We start from the raw sequence: 22454 nt of genomic DNA, 5'->3' as shown, positions 1-22454 counted from the left end.
ATCAATGCATTATCACTGAAGGAACTGTGTGTTCAACACACTACGTAGAGCTCCTTCAGCAAAGAACAGGAAAGACTCTCTCCATCTGAATTTGTGACAGTGCGGCTGAGAGCACTGGCTATGTTTGCATTGGGACTGCCCTACCTGCTTCCATCAGTTGAGAGAAATGACTCCTCTTTCCATCTTGGTCTTTGCTGCTGGGCCACGTGACACCGAAATCTTTACCCACCTGTTTCTGGTAATGTCTGCTCCCTCTACTGCTCAGTTTCTTTCCTTAATTTGTCTTCTTCTGTTTAACTTGAAAATCGCTTAGAAGGTAGGGTCTACAATTCAAAATAAAGAAGGAGGTACATTTTAAATGCACTAACAAAGCATACTCCCGAAGGTAGGACTAGCAGATCAGCCTCTCCACCCAGAAATCCCTTTGAAGGGATTTGGAAAATTAGATCAGGAAAATACATTTGCTTTGTGAAACTGGATTTTTATATTTCTAACTGATTCAACTGCAAGTGCAGAATTAACTCACGTTCCCTGGGTACCTACTATGTGCTGGGTGATTTCAAAATCATCTTATTATCTAATTATGTAGTTAATAATTGTATAACAACATTTCCTATACTGTTTCACGTGCATGAGATTGGAGAGTCACAGAGTTTAATCACATGCCACAGGTCACAGGGTAGAAAGCTTCTCCCTAAGTCTGTATTTCAAATGGCTCTCTCTAATTTTCTTCCTTTGTGTTATTTCTCCAGTGGTGCTCTGAAATATTACAATATAGGGAAATTGAACTGGAAAAATAACAGGTACCAATTATTAGGCTCCCCTCTAGGGTCCTGAGCAGCTGGATGTTGCATACGTTCACATCCACGTTATAGTTCACCTCCATGTTGAATGTTTATTCCTACTTTACATATGGGGAAACTGAGGCTCAACTACTAAGTGACAGAATCTGCCACATCTTTCTGGCCCTGAAGCTCATAGTCCGCAGAGCAAGACTCTGTGTGTGTGTGAGTGTCTGAGTGTGTGTGTGCATGTGTGCACACACACACAAGTGCACAGAGCTCCACAGGCTGATGAAATAGGTCTGTGGGCTTATTCTGTAGGCAAGTTTACCCTGGACATTAACATTGCAATTCCAGTTCTCCCACTCACCAAGGCAAGATGCTAAGTAGCCTTATCCCTTGTGGGTGTCCTGAGGGTGGGATTGTGGATGGACAGCAGGACCCGCCCCTTTGCGTGCATCCTTCCGCTTGCTCCAGTGGATTTTTATGTTTTCCCTCGAATGTGTTGCTTAATGTGCACTGTGAGTTTACCAGGGGGCATTGCAAAGAGTTTAGGCTGTGAAAGAAAGAATTAAAATAATATGGAATCATAGAACAAGGAAATGATAAGCCTTTCATTTTTTGTATAAGCCTCCTGATTTTTTTAAGTTTATTTATTTATTTTGAGAGAGACAGAAAGAGCAAGCATGTGCACACAAACTGGGGAGGGGCAGAGAGAGAGAAAGAGAGAGAATCCTAAACAGGCTCCGTGTTGTCAGCACAGAGCCCAACCTGGGGCTCAAACCCACAAACCATGAGATCATGACCTGAGCCGAAATCAAGAGTCAGCCGCTTAACCAACTGAGCCACCCAGGCACTCCAAGCCTCCTGATTACCTTAAGAGGAAATTTTCTGTTTGGTTATAGTTTACCTTCAATGAGATTTTCCACTCTTCCTTATAACAAAGGGGGAGGTAGGCCTTGGGCTGGCAAAGGGATCTTGCCAGAACTAAGTTTTTGTTGGGGTTGTTTTTATTTTTATACTTACCTTCTCTTTATGATAGCATTTCTATTTGTTAGTTTATAGTAGAAATAGAAGAATCCTCCTTTATCTTTGTCTAATTTTGTTTATTTGAGTAAAAAAATGTGAAAAGTGAATTGTTTGAAAGAAGTAAGATTTTATTTTATCTTTTTATTTTACAAAGGCATACCATTCAATAGCACTGGACCACATAGTAAGAGTACTTGGTTAATAAATAAAAAGACAGGTGATGTGTACATATGTCAGGTATGGCAACATTAGGAAGACAGTCCATGAATGTCCAGGACCACTTAAGGTATTTGTCTCCCATTGCCTAGCTTTTTACTGGGATCGCAGACTCCTCCCAACCCCACTGCTTTTGTTTAGTCTGGCCTTAAGGATCAGTCTCGCTCACGGGAAGACTATGGCTTCCCTCCTCCTGATGGTGCGGTGTGCACTGAATATGTATTAACTACCCAGGAAACATGAGACTGCTTGAGGACACCTGAGTTCATCTGTACCCACAGAAGGCGTCCTCATCATCCTGAAGTGGAGAAGCAGTTCATAAGGGATGATGGGGCCTTATCAAGAACAGATAGAGGCACATCCTTTGCCTAGTGAGAAGAGAAAGTGCCCGGGAAGGTGCAGTCAGCAAATAAAAAAAAAAAAACGATTTGGTGCCTGGTAACTGAAGGCAGAAATGTGGAGTTCATGAATCACCGGAACAGCCCCCGTAGCCATACTTAGTGACCTGGGCAGAGAGGCCAGATCAAATGTCTCACTTGTCCTTAGCCATTTCATGAGAAATATAAGGATGCATGTGTGATTGTGAATGATGGCCAACTACTCGTTGTAGGTTTGGTATCGAAAGAGACTGGTGGGAAACTGGCCAGTGAATGCTCTGGGTGAAGAGGCTGCTGAGTTCTAGCAGATTATTGACACGTAAGGATGAAGGGCTCATGGGCCAGATCTTCTGATTTTCCAAGAAAAACAAATACAACCAGATTTTAATGTGATATCTTCTATTTTCTAATTATTGGTACTAAATCATTTTTTAAACTCTTTGGGCCAACATCAAAGGGCCAGGACCACTAAGTATGTTCAGGTTGTGCATTGTACAACTTCCAGAGTCCATGCACACAAATCTTTGCACTGTTTTTTTAAACCTCTTTATTGAGATTCACATATCATTCGGTATTCGTATTCACAAAAGCCATTCATTTAAAATATACTTGGGGTGCCTGGGTGGCGCAGTCGGTTGGGCATCCGACTTCAGCCAGGTCACGATCTCGCGGTCCGTGAGTTCGAGCCCCGCGTCAGGCTCTGGGCTGATGGCTCGGAGCCTGGAGTCTGTTTCCGATTCTGTGTCTCCCTCTCTCTCTGCCCCTCCCCCGTTCATGCTCTGTCTCTCTCTGTCCCAAAAATAAATAAAAAACGTTGAAAAAAAATTTTTAAATATACAATTCAGGGGCACGTGGGTGGCTCAGTCGGTTAAGCATTCAACATTGGCTCACGTCATGACCTCACGGTTTGTGGGTTTGAGTCCTGTGTCAGGCTCCGTGCTAACAGCTCAGAGCCTCGAGCCTGCTTTGGAATCTGTGTCTCCCTCTCTCTCTGCCCCTCCCCTGCTTGTGCTCTGACTTTCTGTGTCAGAATATTTAATTTATTTAATTTAATTAATTTATTTAATTTAATAATTAAATTAAATAAATATTAATTTATTTAATTTAAATAAATATTGAAAAAATTTCTGACTGGCAGAGACTGGCAGCTCTGACTTTCTGTGTCAGAATATTTAATTTATTTAATTTAATAATTAAATTAAATAAATATTAATTTATTTCATTTAAATAAATATTGAAAAAATTTCAGGTATACAATTCAGTGGTTTTTAGTATATTCACAAAGTTGGACAAGCATCAATACAGCTAAATGTAGAATATTTTGTCATTCTGGAATGAAGTCTTAAATCCATTAGTAGTTACTCATCATCTCTTCTCACTCCATTCCACACCTATTCCTAAGCAACCATCGTTCTAATTTATGTCCCTGTTGATTTGTCCATTTTGGGCATTTCATATATATAGAAAAATGCAATATTTGGTCTTCTATGTCTTTTTTTTAAATTAGCATAGTGTTTTGAAGGTTCCACGTTACATAGCACGCATCAGAATTTTCTCCCTTTTCTGTAGCCAAATAATATTCCCTTATATTAACATGCCACGTTTCATTTGTCCATTATTAGTTGATAGACATTTGGGTTTTTTCCACTTTTTGGCCATTATGCATAATACTTCTATGGATATTCATGTAAAAGAATTTCTGTAGCCATGCTTCATTTCTCCTGAATATATACCTAAGGGTAGAATTTCTGAGTCACATAGGAATTTTGTGTTTAACATTTTGAAGAATTGCCAAATTGTTTTCCAAAGTGGCTGCACCATTTTATACTCTCACCATCAGTGTCTGAGGGCTGCAACCTCTCTGCATCCTTATGAACACTTATTATTGTCTGTCTGTTTGATTTTAGACATTCGACTGGGTATGAAGTAGCATCTCATTGTGGTTTTGATTTGCATTTCCTTGATGACTAATGGCATTAAGCATCTTTTTATGTACTTATTTGCTATTTGTCTATCTTTTTTTTGCAATCAAATGCTCACAACTCAGCTATACCCCCTTGTGTATCTTTTTTTGTATGAAACTCTGTCATCCATTAAAATTTTTTTTAATGTTTATTCATTTTTGAAAGAGAGAGAGAGAGACAGAGCCCAAGCAGGGGTGGGGTGGAGGGGGGGAGGTGGACACAGAATCTGAAGGGGCTCCAGGCTCTGAGCTGTCAGCACAGAGCCCGACGCGGGGCTCGAACTCACGAACCGTGAGATCATGACCTAAGCTGAAGTCGAATGCTCAACAGATTGAGCCACCCAGGTGCCCCTCTGTTATCCATTTTAAAAACTAGGTTGTCTTTTATTATTGATTTTGGTTACTCGATTGTAAGCGTTTTTATACATTCTAGATAAAAGTTTCTTATCACATATATGATTTGAAAGTATTTTCTCCCATTCTGTGAGATTGCATTTGTACTTTTTAGATAGAATTGTTTGCAGTACAAATTTTTTTTTATGTAGTCCATTTAATCTTTTTTTTTCTTTTATCTGCTTGCTGTTTTGGTGTCATATCTAAGAATTCATTGCCTACCCCAAAGGCAGAAAGATTTACCCCCCTATGTTTTCTCCTAAGAGTCATATAGTATTTGCTTCAACACTTAGGTTTATGAACGATTTTGAATTCATTTTTGCATGTCATGTGAAATAAGTGTTGGCTTCTGTACTTTACACATGGATATCCACTTGCCCCAGCATCACTTGTTGAAAACACTGCTCTGTTCCCGTTGAATCATCTAAACACCTCATACTGACTTTGACCATAGGATGCCTCTTTGTGATGGCCTACGTGAGTAATTTAAATATGTCAAGATACTAATTCTTCCACCTAGCAAAAAATTCTGGTTCTACCAAAGAAGGAGCATTACTCTTGTGTTCCTGCCTTTTTCACTTTGCATCAGTATTAACTCAGTGACAAGAGACAGGTAATAGTTAATGAGGATGGAACTTCAGAATAAAAGGTCTAGCTAGAAAAAAATAACTTGATTTTTAATGGACTTCCTCATATGTTGTATATATGTGAATTGGACCCTCATAATCGTAACTGATTCTAATGGAGTCTCTTGAGTTACAGATCTGAGTTGGACTCTAAGCAAACGTGTTTGTCCTCCTGGGATATATATGTATACACATAGACAGACACACACTGTGTACCCTGGTGTGCAAAATCACCTCCATTTGGGAATTGCTGATATTAGTATGTTCTTACAGTGATACATAAATAGACAAATATGGATATAGATGCAAATACATACATACATAATACGTTCATACACATATACACACACCCAGCTTTGAATTAAGCATGACCAGCCAGTACCTTTGTCACTGCTCCAGTTTTCTGAATGAACAGACTCTCAAAAGGGAGACTTACTGGAAAGCCTTTTTTCAACTTGATAAAAATCTGATTTTTTTGTCCTCTACAGTGACCATTTGTTATCATAACCCAACTAGGAATACTGTGTTCTTTTCTTTCTGTGGAAAAATTACAAAAGGAGTTTACACCAACTGTATAAAATTTAACCTAACAAGTTTATAAATTATTAAGGAATGTTCTCTAATCTTCATGTAGATTCCCGCATCCAAGGATAGCCAGAGAAGTACTTTGGCACATACCCATTCAGACTTTTTTTTTGTTTGTTTTTTCAGTAAGGTTTGTCAGTTGTATATGTCATCACAGTGTCCCCTCCTCTTTCTTAGCCTCCCATATCCCCCTAGAAAAGTCAGATCCTCAAAGTTGTAGCTTCCTTTTGCACCTAGGGACCCAGTTCTGCCAAATGAGACATTAAGAAGTAGTCCAGAAGGAGTATGGCAAATTTTCTTCCAGTTTAAAAGGAATGACCACACAAGGAGCTCATCCTTTGTGGCACTGACCATCGCCTGCTTCTTGCTTTGGATGTGGTATTGATGATTGGAGCCACCCTGGCTATCATGGTACCATGAGGTGAATCCTCACAACAAAAGTCTCTTGGACTCAGGATGGTGGAATAGAAAGTCTGAAAGAAGTTGGGTTCTTGTTGAATCTGAGAGTTGCTTAGAAAGCCAAGGGCTGTTTCTTTTTTTCCCTGGAATTTTAAAAACATATTTCGTATTTTTATGCTTATGATCATTGTTGGTCAGATTTGGTTTTCTGTTGTGGCTGAAGGCATCTTTACAGGTGTGTCTACACATGTACAAATAACGTACACATTCATGCAAACACTCATACATTTCACTTCTTTATGTCCCTAAATTTGTAGGAGTTTTAAATGTGATCAGACCACACATAGCTTTTTAAACTCAACTTTATGTTAAGACATCTCGTCTTGTGTGGAGACATAGTGCTATTTTAAACGATTACATGTTATTTTATACTGAGTATGAATATGATTTATTTAACACTTCTACTAACAAACATTTAGGTAATTTTAATTTATTGGCTCTTACAAGTAATGCTGCAATCAACATCATAAAACCAATATTCTTGTCATCTCCCAGTAATAAATCCTTGGAAAATAAACAGAGAAGAACAGATGGTTATGTACAAAGGTGATTATTCCAGGATTAACATAATACCAAAAAATAGAGAAACATCTTAAATGTGAACATACAGAACTTACTAAATAATTTAAGATGTATCCATATGATCCAACAGTATGTGTCCACTCAAAATTATGGTTTTTAAGAGTATTTAGTGTCAAAAGAAAAATTCACAATAAAGACATAAAGATCATAAAGTATGATTATATTTATTATAAATATAGTCACACTGTGTAAAGTGAAAACTGACAAAACCCACCTGAAAATGTTAACAGTGGTTCCCTCTGGGAGGTGAGATGATGAATACTTTTAAATGTTTTTCTTTGTGCCAGTCCATTGTTCCAAATAAGCTGACATGCACATTTGGCATTAGCTGTGGCCTTGTATTGAATAATTTTATTCTTCCAAGCCAGTGTTCACATCAAAGCACATTCCAAATCATCCTCCAGAACATGAGTATTGATGATGGCACTGTTCTTGCTGCTTTACACAAATTTAAATAAAGCAAATCTGCATTTATTGAATCCATTTTAAATTTCCAATCAGCCAGGGAGCCTTTAGTGGGTGTGTGTATTTGTAAAATTGTGACCAGGGGAATAGAAGTAGCATCCTCTTCTAGAGACAGAACTTGGGCTCCAGTGAGTTCAAGCTAATGAAGATCATCCCCACTTGTTTTTCAATCCTAACCTATTTCCCCTTTGCGGGTGAAAGTAGTCTGGGAACATACACCATCTATCTTCGAATCCCCTATACCTCAGAAGAACAGGGAGCATTCACACACACACACACACACACACACACACACACACACACACACACACACACACACACACAAAGCAACAGACCAAAGAGGTATATGTGCTGATGAGGCAGATAGAGAACATAGTGGTTAGGAACCCCCAAGCTCATGCAGGCAGGGAGATTCCTGCCATTTATCACCTGCAGAGACTCAGCTCATTCCTCCACAGCTGGTGATAAACACAGTACTTTTTGTCTTAATCCGTTTTGGCTGCTATAACAAGAATACCATAAACTGGGTGACTTATGACTGATAAATATATTTCTCATAGTTCTGGAGGCTGAAAGTCTTAAGATCCAAGGCACAGGCAGATTTGATGTCCAGTGAGAGCCCACTTTCTGGTTCATGCTTCATGTCTTCTCACTGTGTTCTCATGTGGTGGAATGGTCAAAGGAACTTTCCGGAACCTTTTAATATAAGCTCAAACCTCATGAGTTAATTACCACCCAAATGCCCCACCTCCTAATACCATCACATGAGGGGTTAGGATTTGATTTTTTAATTTATTTTATTTTACTATTTTTAAATCTTTTTTTAATGTATTCTCTATGCCCAGCATAAGGCTCACGCTCATGACCCCAAGCCCAAGAGTAGCATGCTCTACCAACTGAACCATCCAGGTGCCCCAGAGGGGTTAGGATTTTAATTTGTGAGTTTGGGGGTGAGGCACATACATTCCGTTTATAATATTTCCTAGCAAGGTCACTAATACTATGCATATGGTGGTGTGATTAAGGGTTGGAGCCATAGAGCCAGACTGCACACGTTCAAATCCTAGCTGCTCATCTCCTCGCTAGGTTGTCTTGATGCTTTAACTTACCACAGCTCTCACTTCTACACTTGTGCAAGGTAGGAAACAAGAGCCCTTAGCTTATAGGGCTGCAAACATTAATGAGTTAATGCTCATAAGATAACTAGAACAGTACCTGGCATATGGTAAGTGCTTAAATAAGTGTTACAAAGTGTCAGTCAATTTCAGTGAATAGGGTAATGCAGGTACTGTATTGAACAGAACTCACTAATGTGAGTGTATGTGAAATGTTATTATATATCATCATCTTCACCATAGCCCACATAGAGGGGATCTGGATGTCATTGCTGGGGCATTAGAACAAGTCGGGGAAGGAGTTTGGGAGTCCCATCCATGGGTTCTCTAGTCTCATTTTTCTCATCTCCCTTATAGGACCCACCACACAAGTTTGTGGGTCACTGACTCCGATCATTTTTCTGTCCTCTCAAAGACGAATTTTCCTTAACACTAATTATAGGGTCGATGGACACAATATCCAGCAGACAGAATTCCTGGTGCTTTTGTTTTTCCTCCCCCACACCCATCCCCCGGAGTCTTGCTCCAGCTGAGCCACTGTCAGGCGGCTGTTCTGCTAAGCAGCCTGTCACATGTTCTGTTACAATCATGTTTTATTATAGCTTTCAAAAGATGACCTCTCATTCCACACACTCGTGTTTATAGAGGACTTCTGGCATTCTGAAAGGAAACAGATAGCAGAGTCTCCAAACCCTTTATTTGCTTCAGCTGATAACTGCTCTGGCCTGAGATGAGCCCTGCAGTGATTACAAGATGTAATTTACTACAAAAGACAGTTAATATTACTTACAAACCTGTCATCAGTTCTGGGGAAATCAGAGCCGAAAGAATGCGTGGGACAAATCCGAATCTACCTAAATATCTTGGTCCGATACAATTACAAGTTTATAGATTTACCATTTAAGAAACAGCCCCGTTATGAAACATTCGTCCGCACAGACAGACAATATAAGGAACAAGCAAGATTATATCCTTTTATGTGGATCAAGGACATAGGCAACATAAGACAGAAAGGAAGTCAAAAAAGCCCTGAAGAAGAACTTAAATGCTAGCCTTGTGAATTATACCTGGGGATATTAACTGGGGGATTAAATCTGTGCAAAAGCCTCTAATATGACTAAACAAAGTCCCTCAGGTAATGCTCTGAATCAGAAAAATGTGCGAAAATATAGCCTCTTAAATGTGATTATAGTCAGAGCTGCAGTTACTCCCCGAGAAAAAGGGCATTGGAAGTACAGAAATGAAAGAAAAAAATGTTTTAAAACTTTTGTGTTACACCAGAAATTATAGAGTAGCAACAGCTTAGGGATTTAAATAACCCCTTTAGCCCAATTCTAAAGCCTTTGTGCTTTAAATTGAAGAAAAGAAAGAAATTAGATATCCAATTTAGGACTTTTCTCTTTTTTTTTAAAGATCATCAAATGGAAGAGTCGTTTTTGCTGGGTGACTAATTGAGTGAGTGTATGATTGCAACTTGGGTTATCATTCAGAAGAGATGGCTCTTGCATTTCAGCTTCTCATGGGCTACTCTCTCTCCTGGGCTTTCAGGAGAGTTTCTTGTTCAACTGGTTATTATTTAATGGAGATGAAGGTAACAGTTTCGGTGCTTTTGCTGGTATCGTGATCGGAGTTCAGAAATCTCATGAATCAGCCTTTGCCGTTTGCATTGCTTCCTGCAGGAATCCTGAAGGAATTCTAGCTGCAAGCAGCAATACGGGGACAGTAACTATGTGAATATTCCGTGGCTTTGTAAACACCCCGTACCTGAATTCAGCTCTGGTAAAAGGCTGCCAGGGCATCTTTTTATTCTTCTCTCTCATCTCCATTCTGGAGTCCCTAGACCTTGAGTCTAGGTCACTCTGGCACACTCACATGCACATAGAGAGATGAGAAGAGATCAGGTCTGTAGACCTCGTCCATCTTAACTCACCCTTCCACATGTATTTCTTGAGAACAAGAGATAGGAGGTAGAAAAGATACGGCTGGGCTTGACCCAAGCAACTAGGACTTTCTTCATTCTGCTGATTTCTACCCTATGGGATCAAAAAGTTTATAGGAAAGAGGGTAGAGCCAAGGATTCTGCCTTCTGAAGCACAGAGACCTTGCCTTCCGGTAACAGGGTCCAGTCATTAATGTGGATCATTCTCTCTTATGGGGAGGTGCAGGGGAGCTAAAAGTTAAGGGGATAGAAGCAATCTTGGCATGAGGGGAGGGATGGAATTCTATTTCCCCTCATTATTTATTTCCTGAATTCTGTCATTTGTATATATTCTTTGGAGAAATTCTTTGTTGAAATTGGATTTTACTCTTGTTGGATTTTAGGAGTTCTTTATGTATTCTGGATGTTAATCCCTTATCAGATAATTAATTTGCAAATATTTTCTCCCATTCTGTGGATTGCCTTCTCACTTTGTCGGTAGTGCCCTTTAATGCACAAAAGTTTTGAATTCTGATCAAGTCCAGTGTGTCTGGTTTTTTTTTTTCTGTTTTCTTGCTTGTGTTTTTGTCTTACACTGTTTAAAAGTACAGCAGCAAACTGTTAATTTGTTTGAATCTGGGGTGCTGTCTGTAGAACAAGAAGGGAAGGTCACCAAAATCTCATGATTTGGTGGTCACATCTCCCTGTAGCAGGTGAGAGGATCCGTGTGTGTGATGAAACGCCAACCACCGACCCCAAAGAGGCCATGATGTTCTTGCAGAAAAGCCACCTGAAGGGTGGGGATGCGCATGATGCTGTGAAGCTAGGCTGTGACTCCTGGGAGGCCATCCTCTCAGGCTAGTCCCCCTGGCTCACCTCCAAGGTGTTCAGGCACTCACTGATGCATGGACAGCTCATATGTTCATCCAAGTACCACATCTGCACTCAAGATGAGCTGGAAGTGCAGTGTTCCTTGTCCAGCACTTTCCGTGGGTTTCTACTGCCCTCCTCACTTCTTTTTGTCACCAACACAAGAAAAAAAATAAGCCTCACAAATTAATTAATTTCAGTAATGTTTGCTTAGCCCTTATACTCTGGGCTCCTTCCTAGTGGCAAAAGAGTAAAATAGAGTTGCAAATGGACACTAATCATTGCCATTGTGGTCTTAGTTGGTTATTGTTTTAACATTAGATGATCTAAAGAGTGGTTGGGGAAGGTCTGAATCACAAAACTCAAATGTCTCAGGGCTGTGCTCATGGCAGAACATGGCTGTTTAAAGGGTTGAGTGGCTTGTGGCCTCCAATTGCCAGAGCTGCTGATTTTTTTTTTTTTCAGGAGAACCTGGAAATTGGATTCTTATATGAAATAGCTCAAGTTTTTTAATTTAAATTTTTAAAGGAATCGATTTTAAAAATTCACTATGAAAGCCACCATCTCATGCACAAAACAACAACAACACATCTGTCTTTGAGATGAATACAGACTATTGATTTAAGCTCCTTGCTTTTGTAGTTAGACCAGTGTTTCTCAACATTCACCCACATTGGTATCATCTGGAAAGCTTTTAAAAAAATGCCAGTGCTTCGTTCAGCCTGACTGCAGATCAAATGAATCAGAGTCTCTCGGGGTGGGTTCCGGGCATCAGGACTTGTTATAGCTGCCGGGTGATTGTAACGTGCAGCAGGGTTCAGAACTGGTGGGCTCAAGGCACTGTCTACAGCCAGGATCCTGTTGGACCCGCCTCTTTCCCATTAGTAAGGACATCTGGATTGTGATTGCCGGACACCAAGATGGCCCTAATTTTAGGGTTAACATCTGGATTGTTGGCTGTGTTTTTTGCTTCCTGTCCTTTTCTAGGCATTTATAGACACAGACAGATGTCCCTTTAACTTCATTTTCCATGTGTCCCTTCTGTAAAGTTTTGATCCCGAACTTTGTGATATATCACGTCTCTGAGCAAGTGAACTTTCACTATTTAGAGAAGTTTGTAGCTTCTTAATTTTGATGTCCTTTTAATTTCTCAGCCTCTGGGTTTCTCCAGCCCAGCTGCCGTTGGTCTTTGCAGACTTGTCCTTGAAACATGGAGAGCCCTTGTTGGTTCTTGTGAGCCCTTTTTAGTCTTGTTTCAGACCCATCTGCTTCCCTCTCCTCTCCTTGCTGTTTGCACACACACTCCTCACTCTTTTCAATGCTAGCTTTTTGGAGTCACTTAGATGACTCCAGCAAGCTGTACCAAAAGAAAGAGAGAAAGGGAGGAAGGGAGAAAAGAAAGGAAGGAAGGAAGAAGAAAGGAGAAAAAAGAAAGCAGAAAAAAAGAAAAAAAAAAGAAAGACTGTGGACAGGAAGCTACCATAGAAGGATAAGGTGATCTTTAAAATGACTTTTATTTCCAGGAGTGGCTGGGTGGCTCATTGGCTCAGTCGGTTAAGCATCCGACTTCAGCTCAGGTCATGATCTCATGGTTTGTGGATTTGAGCCCCGCATTGGGCTCTGTGCTGATGGCTCAGAGCCTGGAGCCTGCTTCAGACTCTGTGTCTCCCTCTCTCTCTGCCCTTCCCCTGCTCTTGCTCTGTCTCTCAAAAATAAATGTTAAAAAATAAATAAAAATAAAATGACTTTTATTTTTGAAAGCTATGAATCTTATCATTGATTTTGTCACTTGTGATAATAGTATTGTAGTTATATAAGAAAGTATCCTTAATTTTGAGTGGCAGAAACTGATTAGGAAGTACAAGGGAAATGATATGAACTCTAGAGTTGCTTAAAATACTTGAGCCAATAAATGAATACATAGTAGCAAGTTAAAAACAAAGGTAGCAAAACCTTGATGACTGTAGAATAAGGATGATGAGTATATGAGTCTCATTATAAAATATGTTCCACTTTGTACATGTTTATTATGTACCCACACACACATATAATTATAAGATCTATAAGAGTCTAAAGTTTGTAAGAATGTGATTCCAAGATTCTATAATTACTTCTTTCTTACCACTTAATCTGTGCTTAAGAATAATGTAACCGTAAAAGAAATGAATGGATGACATTTTAAAAAATACATGAATAGTTTCATAATAAAAATCAGCACACACAATTAGGAAAATAAAAAATAGGGAAAATCGCATCTACACGTTCACCCTCCTGGCATAACCGATGTTAGCTCTTAGAGTTAGCCTTCTGGCATTGTTTTCATTGCTGCACAAACATTTGGATTCTGCTTTATTTCTTGATGATATTATCAAGCACAGACTCTGTACTGGGTCTTGCATTGTGGCAGTATTACCTATCTAGCTGCTTTGAATTTACAATCTTCAATAAACCCTAAAGAGGGAAACCCGACATGACAGCATTTTGCCCAGATGAAGTCATCCAATGGATTTGTCACTGGAGTGAGTGTCTTATTCATGCTTGTACTTGGGCATCTTGTAGTGCTAAGTATATTTCTAGTAACACAGGAATACAAGTGTTGGGGAGAAGGATAGGCAGAGACTTGGAAAGAGAAACAGAGACTGAGGTGGGGCTATTTAAAGTACTGCTTCTGGTATTGCTTGCATATCATGACATCAGAAAGCCCTTTCTTCCTGAAATTCACATCCAGGCAAATTATTTTGAGGACTCTGGGTACCACACAGCCAAACTGGCTACACATCTTTGAATCTATCTGAGATCAATATATTCCACACCCACTGAATCATAATCCCTAAGAGTAGAACCCAGGACTCCAGATTTTAACAGGCTTCCTGGAAAATTCTTGGTGACCAGCGTAGCACACATTTGATAAGGTATTGGGCAGCTATAGAAACATGTTGGAATGGACTGAATCTTTCAGAAACAATTCATTGTGTTTAATATAGTCAAAAGAAAAGGAAAGTCTTAGATTTTAGATCTTTAATATCCATATTTTTTTAAGTAAGCATTAGTATATAATAAAGCATTTAATGTAAATGTTAGTAACCAATGATTTCCCAGTCAGCTTAAGCAATTAGGATCCATTCATTCTCCTTTGTGTCTGCTTATATGTGCACAAATAAGGCAAAAATATTTCAGAATTTGCAGTTTCCTCATGCGATATGTGGTTCCAAAATTCACTGGAAACAGCAAAGACCAAAAATAATACTGTTTCACCTGCTAACGAGCTATCACAGGATGGAGAGAACATACTTAAGATGTCTTATGTCCTCATGTGACTTCTAACTGACCTCTGTCCACAAACATTCTTGCTTTTGGAGTTGGCAATATACTGAAATGTAGCAGATGCAAACTTGGAAGGAGAAATAAGCTTGAGCCTTGGCTCTGCCATTTACCTTACAAGCTTTGGCAAGTGATGTATCCTTTCTAAGGTTTATCATCTTTTAAGTCGATCAATAGTTTTCACTCCGCAGGATTTCTAGAGAAGTTAATAAGACAACTTATAGAAAACTGCCTGGAACAATAAATGCTTAAGAAATGTTATTTCATCAATTGACACTCATTTTTTTTAACATTTATTTTATTATTTATTTTGAGAGAGTGAACATGAGCAGGGGAAGGGCAGAGAGAGAGGGAGAGAGAGAATCCCAAGCAGGCTCTGCATGGTCAGTGCACAGACTGACATGAGGCTCCACCTCATGAACCGTGAGATCATGACCTGAGCTGAAATCAAGAGTCAAGACGTGTAATCAACAGAGCTATCCAGGTGCCCCTGTTGCTCATTTTCTTAATTCATGTCTTCTTAGATCTAAGTTTGCCTTTTTTTTTTTTTTTGGATAATCACATTTTCTGTTTCTTTTTATAGTAACACTGCTTTGTGTTGGAACCCATACTATATATCCAAATTAAGTGAAATATTCCCAAGTAAAGCAACATAGTATCTTCAAAAATAAAAACAAAACAAAACCTTGAAGTTTGGAGCCATTGAAAGACTTTGGTTTAAGTTCCAGTGCTGTTGCTACTAATTATGTTTTGCTTGTTTGTTTTTGGTACAAGCTAATTTTCTCATCTGCAAAATGGGGATTATACTCCCTGTCTGTATGAGATTACTTTTGCTACTGTAACAAATTACCATGAATTTAGTGGCTTAATAAACAAGAATTCATCTTCTAATAGTTCTGGAGGTCAGATGTCTGGAATCCAGCTCCCTGGGCTAAAACCAAAGTATCAGCAGGACTGCGTTCCTATCTGGAGGCTTTAGGGGATAATTCATTTCTTTGCTTTTTGCAACTTCTGGAGACTGCTTGCATTCCTTGGCTTATGAACCCCTTACACATTCAAAGCTCACCATGGCCAAATAAGTTTTCCATGTGTTAGGTTACTTTGACATTAGCCTTCTTTTCTCTTCTCCATTTCGAGACCCTTGTGAGTGCAGTAACACCAACTTCATAGTCCAGGATAACCTCCCAATTTTAAGTTGTCTGATGAGCAACCATAATTCCATCTGTTACCCTGTTACCTTAATTCTCCTTTGCCTATTCATGTAACATATTCACAAGTTCTGGGGATTGTGACCTGGCTATCTTTGGGGGGCAGGATTCTGCCCCTCGCAGTCACCTCATAGAGGAGTCTTAGGCTTTAATGAGAAGACGTAGGTGATGTTCTTCCCACAGTCGCTGGCAGATAAGGTAACAGGTCCTGAAGATGAAGATGTTGATGGTAAAGATGATTTTTAAACATAAAAGTGTTTCCTTCTTTTGAAAGCAACTTTGCTTTTTACTGTAGCTGGATTTGCTGGATTTGTATATACCACAGTGAATTTCCCCCATGCAAAGATTCACTAGTTCAGTGCAGTGGCCCTTCCTTGCATGCGCAGTCCCTTTTGCAACACTAACAGTGGTGATTTGGAGGGAAATGGCCAGATAGAAGTAAAAGAAGAATGGAGATAAATGGGATTCAGTGTGAGCCTGGTGGGTGCCATGTTGATTCTCCAAGTCTGAAGCTCTTTGGGCTGTACTAGACTCAATCATTATTCTGATTAGAGTATATATACATTTTGCTTTCTGCTGTTTACTTTTAAATGTTATCAAGATTTTATTCATCAAGTTTTTAATGAAGCTCCTAAGATATAATTTCCCATAAGGATAGATCTCAAACAGTTAGCTCTTACATTTTAGGACACAAAAGTCATACTTCATAACAAGTAAAGCATTTCACCAATATAGAAGAAACTCATTTGGATCAGTGAGATATTGGCAATATAGTTTTTATAGATTAACTATGATGAGTTTCATGCATGTGAAAACACACTAATAAATCAGACTACCAAGTGGTTACATCATTCAACATCTTTCCCCAAACTATCCCAGTAATACCATTAATAAATGTCTATGATTTTTTAAATCATCTACTTTGAAGAATAGAAAAATATATATATATATATATACTCTAAGCATATACACAGCTTATGAATTACTGCCAAACTGTTCTTTTAAAAATAGGTTACTAAATATAACTGTTCTATTCATAATACATCAGAATATCTGATAGACCATAATATATGGTCTTCATTTGCATGGGAGCCACATTGTACTTAGCAAGAGCAAAGTATATTTAATTCCAAATTATAAAAAGGTATGTGTTATCATAGACATAAGATTTTACTCATAAGTCCTCAGAAGCAAAAACAAGGGTTGGGAGTTTAGGGGACTTTATTGGTTTCTCTCTACCTTAATATGGTGCCCATCTTTTACCTCTTAGAGGTTTGTGTCCAAGCTTATTGCTTACTCTTGATTCTGGTACTCTTATTGCATTGCTTTTCATGACACAATTCTCTGCAATGAGCGTGATTTTTCATCCTCATGTTCCACCCTTCCATAAAACTGCCCAAGGATACTCAGCACTCCTCTGCCTCTTCCCCATTTCCTATTTCACAGGAGAATGCTTCTTAGCCTATGGCTTCTGGGTATGTTTAGGCAATTGCATATGTGGCTGGAAAACTTGAATATGGGAGAAACTACGGCTTATTTCTCTTTGTCTCTGTGGTTCCTGGGGGCACCTCCAGGTCCTCTGTCAGCATTTGCCTCCACAGTCCCAGCTCTCCTGGCAATGTGTCCTCCGTGGCAGGTGGCCCCGATTTCTGAGCTCTTATGGTTCCACTTCTCCCTCTTGGTGTCCGTTGTCAAGTCTCTAAGTTCTAGGTTCTCCCCTCACCTGTCCTTGATTCTTCCTCTTTTCCCAATTGCCTATGTTAGGTTTCTTTTCTTTTAAAAGGCCTCCGTTAGTCTCTGGTTCTTGGATGACCTTGATATACCTGCCTCTTCTACACAGAAGATTATGGATTTGGGTATTAGCCCTAGTAACAATACTCTCGTGTTTTTTTTTTGTTGTTGTTTAATCTTTATTTTGGGATAATTGTAAGTTTTGAGTTAACAGAGAATTCTGGTATGCCCCTCACCAGTTTTCCCCTAACGTTGACATTTTGTATCACCACAGTATGTTTATCAAAACTAAGAAACTGGCACTGATACAGCACTATAAACCCCAGACTTTATTCAGATTTCATCAGCTTTCCCATAGACGTCCCTTTTTCTCTTGTAGGATCCAGTCTAGGTATCAACCACATTATGTGTAGTCACCAAGTCTCCTTAGTTTACTCTTGGCTGTAATAGTTTCTGTCTTTCCTTGTCTATCATGACATTGACAGTTTTCAAAAATAATGGCTCAGGTGTTTTATAGAATACGCTTGAATTTAGGTTTGTCTGATGTTTCTCTCATGACTAAATTTCCATTAGAGTTGGGGGTTGCAGAATATCGCAGTGAGGTGCCCTTCCCAGTATATCATATTAGAAAATGTGCGATGTACCTAGTTGGTTGAGGTTAAGATATCCAGTAGGTTTTTCCATTGTTTGGTTACTGTTTCTCTCCTTTTCCATACTTGATTTTTGAATGTGGGTAACTGAGTCTAGGGCATACTCATGATGAGGATAATTCAGCACCACTCCATGGAGGAAGATTATCTAGATAACTGTATTATTTGGCAATGTTGGTAAGCTATACTTGTCCATTCTCTCCCAATTTCTTAATTCAGTTCTTTATTTATGTCAGTATAGACTCATGTCTAGTTATTTTTTGCTCCAATTGTAATCTGTCAATACTTGTTCTGGTGGTTCTAAGGTTTAGCCACTGAGTTCTTTTGCATTGGTTCTTGTGTCCCTTTGACCTGCCCCCATTCCTTTGTTTTGATCATGTCCTTACTTTCTGCCTGAAAATACATTCATTTTCATTGTATTTCTCCAGCCTCGGCTCTAGGGTCGGACATTTCTCTAGGACAGCTCGAAATTTTCAACTTTCCCCCTGCTTTTTGTGTCTTTCTCTATTACTTGTGTCAAAGGGTAAAATAATGCATTTGCTCACTCAGCAAGTATTTACTGAGTGACAGTTGTATACAAGACAATGGACTTATTCTCTGTGTACCTGTTTCTGAACAGAACAAAATACAGCCTCAGCTTTCAAACAAGCAAAATACATACACATGCTATGTGAGTCTGTGTGTGTGTGTCTCACACAAATCTTTAATTAAATAGCTTGGCTTCAGTTGTACATTATTGTATAGCAAAAACTACTGTTACAAGACAGTAGGAATTCGATGACAAGCTTTCCATGGGGCTAGGGCAATTAATTTCCTGTGTGTTTAAGAAAATATTTGTTTTTTCCAGAAGAGCATATCCTCAAAACTAAAGATACAGATTACCAAATTCAGTTTGACAAACCAAGCCCCCTTGCAGTTCATGAGCAGAGAGAGAAGAGGCAGGTGTTTGTCCCAAGCATCTGTGTGTGTTTTGGAATTCACATGATAAATACCATGGCACAGGAACTGTCAGGCCTGATTAATACTTTACACTCACAGAGCATGTGCCTTGATCTATAGGCTTTATGCTTGCTGCGTGGGTCCCCGACAAGGCAGCCCTCAGCATCAGCCTCCCAGCAGCTCCCCCACTGAGTGCTTCTCCTCCATGTCATATGCTCAGTTGTCATCTTTGCTAAAGGATTTTCAGCTTGGAAAATAATTTGGTACAAGGATCAACTTGGGAAAGATGGAGAGCAATTTCCTTTGACTGCCCATGGCGTGGGGCGGGGGGGCAGTTTAAAACACACACACAAGTCAGTATAATAATGCATGGCACAAAAGAACTGAGTAACTTCTTTATGCAGTGGAGTGATTAGTAGATTACACCATAGGGTCCCACACTGTCTTCCACCCTAAAAACTTACAGTAAAAGTAAACAGTAGTATAATTTCCGTGAAAGGACAACTGATTTTATGCAGTGGCAACCATGTAACACAATCCTAGTGGGTGCTGGATAAAATATGACATGTTTGTCCAATAGTATGAAATCCTAGATGATTACTAAACAAAAAGAAGTAGAAATCTGATTCCAACATGCGGAGATAAGTAGGTACAGATACTCCACAAATATGGAAGAATGTACTTCAGTTCTTAACTAGAGTTCTTCTTTGAGAAGTGGGTTTAAGAGTGACTTTTGGGGCGCCTGGGTGGCTCAGTTGGTTGAGCTTCCGACTTAGACTCAGGTCATGATCTCGTGGTTCGTGAGTTGGAGCCCCGTGTCGGGCTCTGTGCTGACAGCTCAGAGCCTGGACCCTGCTTCGGACTCTGTGTCTCCCTCTCTCTCTGCCCCTCCCCTGCTCACTCTCTCTCTCAAAAATAAATAAACATTTTTTAAAAAGAAAATTTCCTTCTAAATAATGAAATAATGATCATTTCTGATGCATTTCAAAATACCTGCTACAGGAAAGAATGTTTTACCAAAGATATGAAGAAATGTATCCTAGGTATTGTGTTGGATGAACTTCCTGTCTCCAAACCTTCTTTAAATATCACACTGAGTGTCAAGAATTAGCATCACTGGGAATTTTTTGTGAAGAATGTGGGCATATACCCAGGACATAGATGGTTGTGATAAAGAATAAAACCAGACCTGATTGTCTGGATATGGTTGGTTTTAACCAGGACCCTATAAAGCAATTAATTATGGGCCACTATATTATTGTTGTAGGACTGCTGGAATAAAATACTGTGAAGTGTGCTTAAAACAACAGAATCTTATTCCGTCAGTTCTGAAGGGTGGCAAGTCTGAAATCAAGGTGTTGGAAACACTGAAGGAGAATTTACTCTCTTCTGGGTTCGATGTTTTTCCACAACCCTTGATGTTCCTTGGCTTATAGATGTGCTATTCCAATCTCTGCCTCCGTCTTCCTGTGGTGGTCTCCACGACCTGTCTTCACATGGCCACTTTCTTATTTTTTTAAAAAAATTTTAAATGATTATTTATTTTTGACAGCGAGAGACAGAGAGCAAGCAGGTAAGGGCAGAGAGAGAGGGAGACACAGAATCTGAAGCTGGTTCCAGGCTCCAAGCTGTCAGGGCAGAGCCCAACACGGGGCTGGAACTCAGGAACCGTGAGATCGTGACCTGAGCTACAGTCAGACACCCAACCAACTGAGCCACCTAGGTGCCCCATCGCCATTTTATTGTAAGGACACCAGTCATACTGGAGTAGGGATCCATCCTACTCCAGTATGACCTCATCTTAACTAATAACATCTGCAATGACCCTATGTTGAATAAGTTCACATTCTGAGGTACCAGAGGTTAGGACTTCAACATATCCTTTTGCTGTTAGCAGACACTTAAAAGAGATAGATACGTGGATCCCATCTGTTCAATTCACTTATTCTGAGATGGAGCCTGGACATGAGTATTAAAAGAAATAACCATTGTAATGTACAACACGATCTACAAGCCCCCTGTTGCAGACTAAGAGCCATCTGGATGGTGTCCCGAAGACAGTTTATATCTTTGCTTAATCGCAAACCCGTCATATGAAATGTGATTTAAATTTACAAAATAGATATTTTGTCAGTGGCTATTTTTCCCTCTACAAATGGCATTTTCTACCCTATTAAAGATTAACTACTTTTTTATTCAGAGAGTTCCCCAGTGGATTTAAACCAGAATTTCATTCACCAGTGCTAATAATTCAGAGACATTCACATTTGAACATGGCCATGGGGGCAGTTATTGCTACCTCAAAATAAAGAACTTCTTTTACATGAAATGACCATATGCTTTCCATCACCCTTTCCTAATCCAGGAGAGTATCAATGCAAATGCTTATATTTTCCCTCCTTTGAAAGCCTCTATTTATAGCTTTTGTCTATTGGCATGTACGTGAGAAATCAGCACTGCCATTAACAGATGGATTAGGCTCAGCCACATTTCCCTTCTCACAGGCACTGTCTGCTTGGCATGTGGAGTTGCATTCCCTTGCTTGCTAATCTTCATGTGTTGCAAGACACCTCCCATCCCCCTCTTAATTTCCTTTAGTTCCAGGAACTATTTGTGAGCCAGCTGTACCAAGTCCTGCACATTGTAGCTTGACTTCCTGAGTTCTGATTTTGAATCCATACATAAAGACAAGGACACTGACCAGTTTCACCGTTAGGGAAGGTGGGCTGCTGTTGATATGGAAGACTGCCCAGCAGATCAAGATAGAACATCATTTTCAAAGTAGAAAGTCTTTTGTGGAAATTGTTAGACTTCTTTGCAGAAGCAAACTTTGCATTGTTTTACATTCACTTAACTTTTCCTGCTGTTTGGGTTAGTCAACAATAAAAGCATGTATCTGCCCATATTCCCCATTCTTTTAAAATGTTTATTTGTTTTGGGGTGCCTGGGTGGCTCATTCATTTAAATGTCCAACTTCAGGGGTGCCTGGGTGGCTCAGTGAGTTGAGTGTTTGACTTCGGCTTAGGTCATGATGTCACGGGTTATGAGTTCGAGCCCTGTGTCGGGCTCTGTGGTGACAGCTCAGAGCCTGGAGTCTGCTTCAGATTCTGTGTCTCCCTCTCTCTCAGCCCCTTCCCTGCTCATGCTCTGTCTCTGTCTCTCTCAAAAATAAACAAACATTTAAAAAATTTTTTTAAAAAGTTTATTAGGTTAGGGGAGCCTGGG

General features: G+C 39.6%; 1 protein-coding gene across 8 annotated transcripts in view; it reads left to right on the top strand.

The window, feature by feature from the left end:
• The window catches only part of RBFOX1 (RNA binding fox-1 homolog 1), a 2066153-nt gene that overhangs the window by 1085296 nt on the left and 958403 nt on the right, over positions 1 to 22454 (top strand). The gene's annotated exons all lie outside the window — the stretch shown is intronic.

The sequence above is a fragment of the Prionailurus viverrinus genome, chromosome E3 (assembly GCF_022837055.1).
Source record: "Prionailurus viverrinus isolate Anna chromosome E3, UM_Priviv_1.0, whole genome shotgun sequence".
NCBI lineage: Eukaryota > Metazoa > Chordata > Mammalia > Carnivora > Felidae > Prionailurus > Prionailurus viverrinus.
This window is presented reverse-complemented; position numbering and strand designations above follow the sequence as displayed.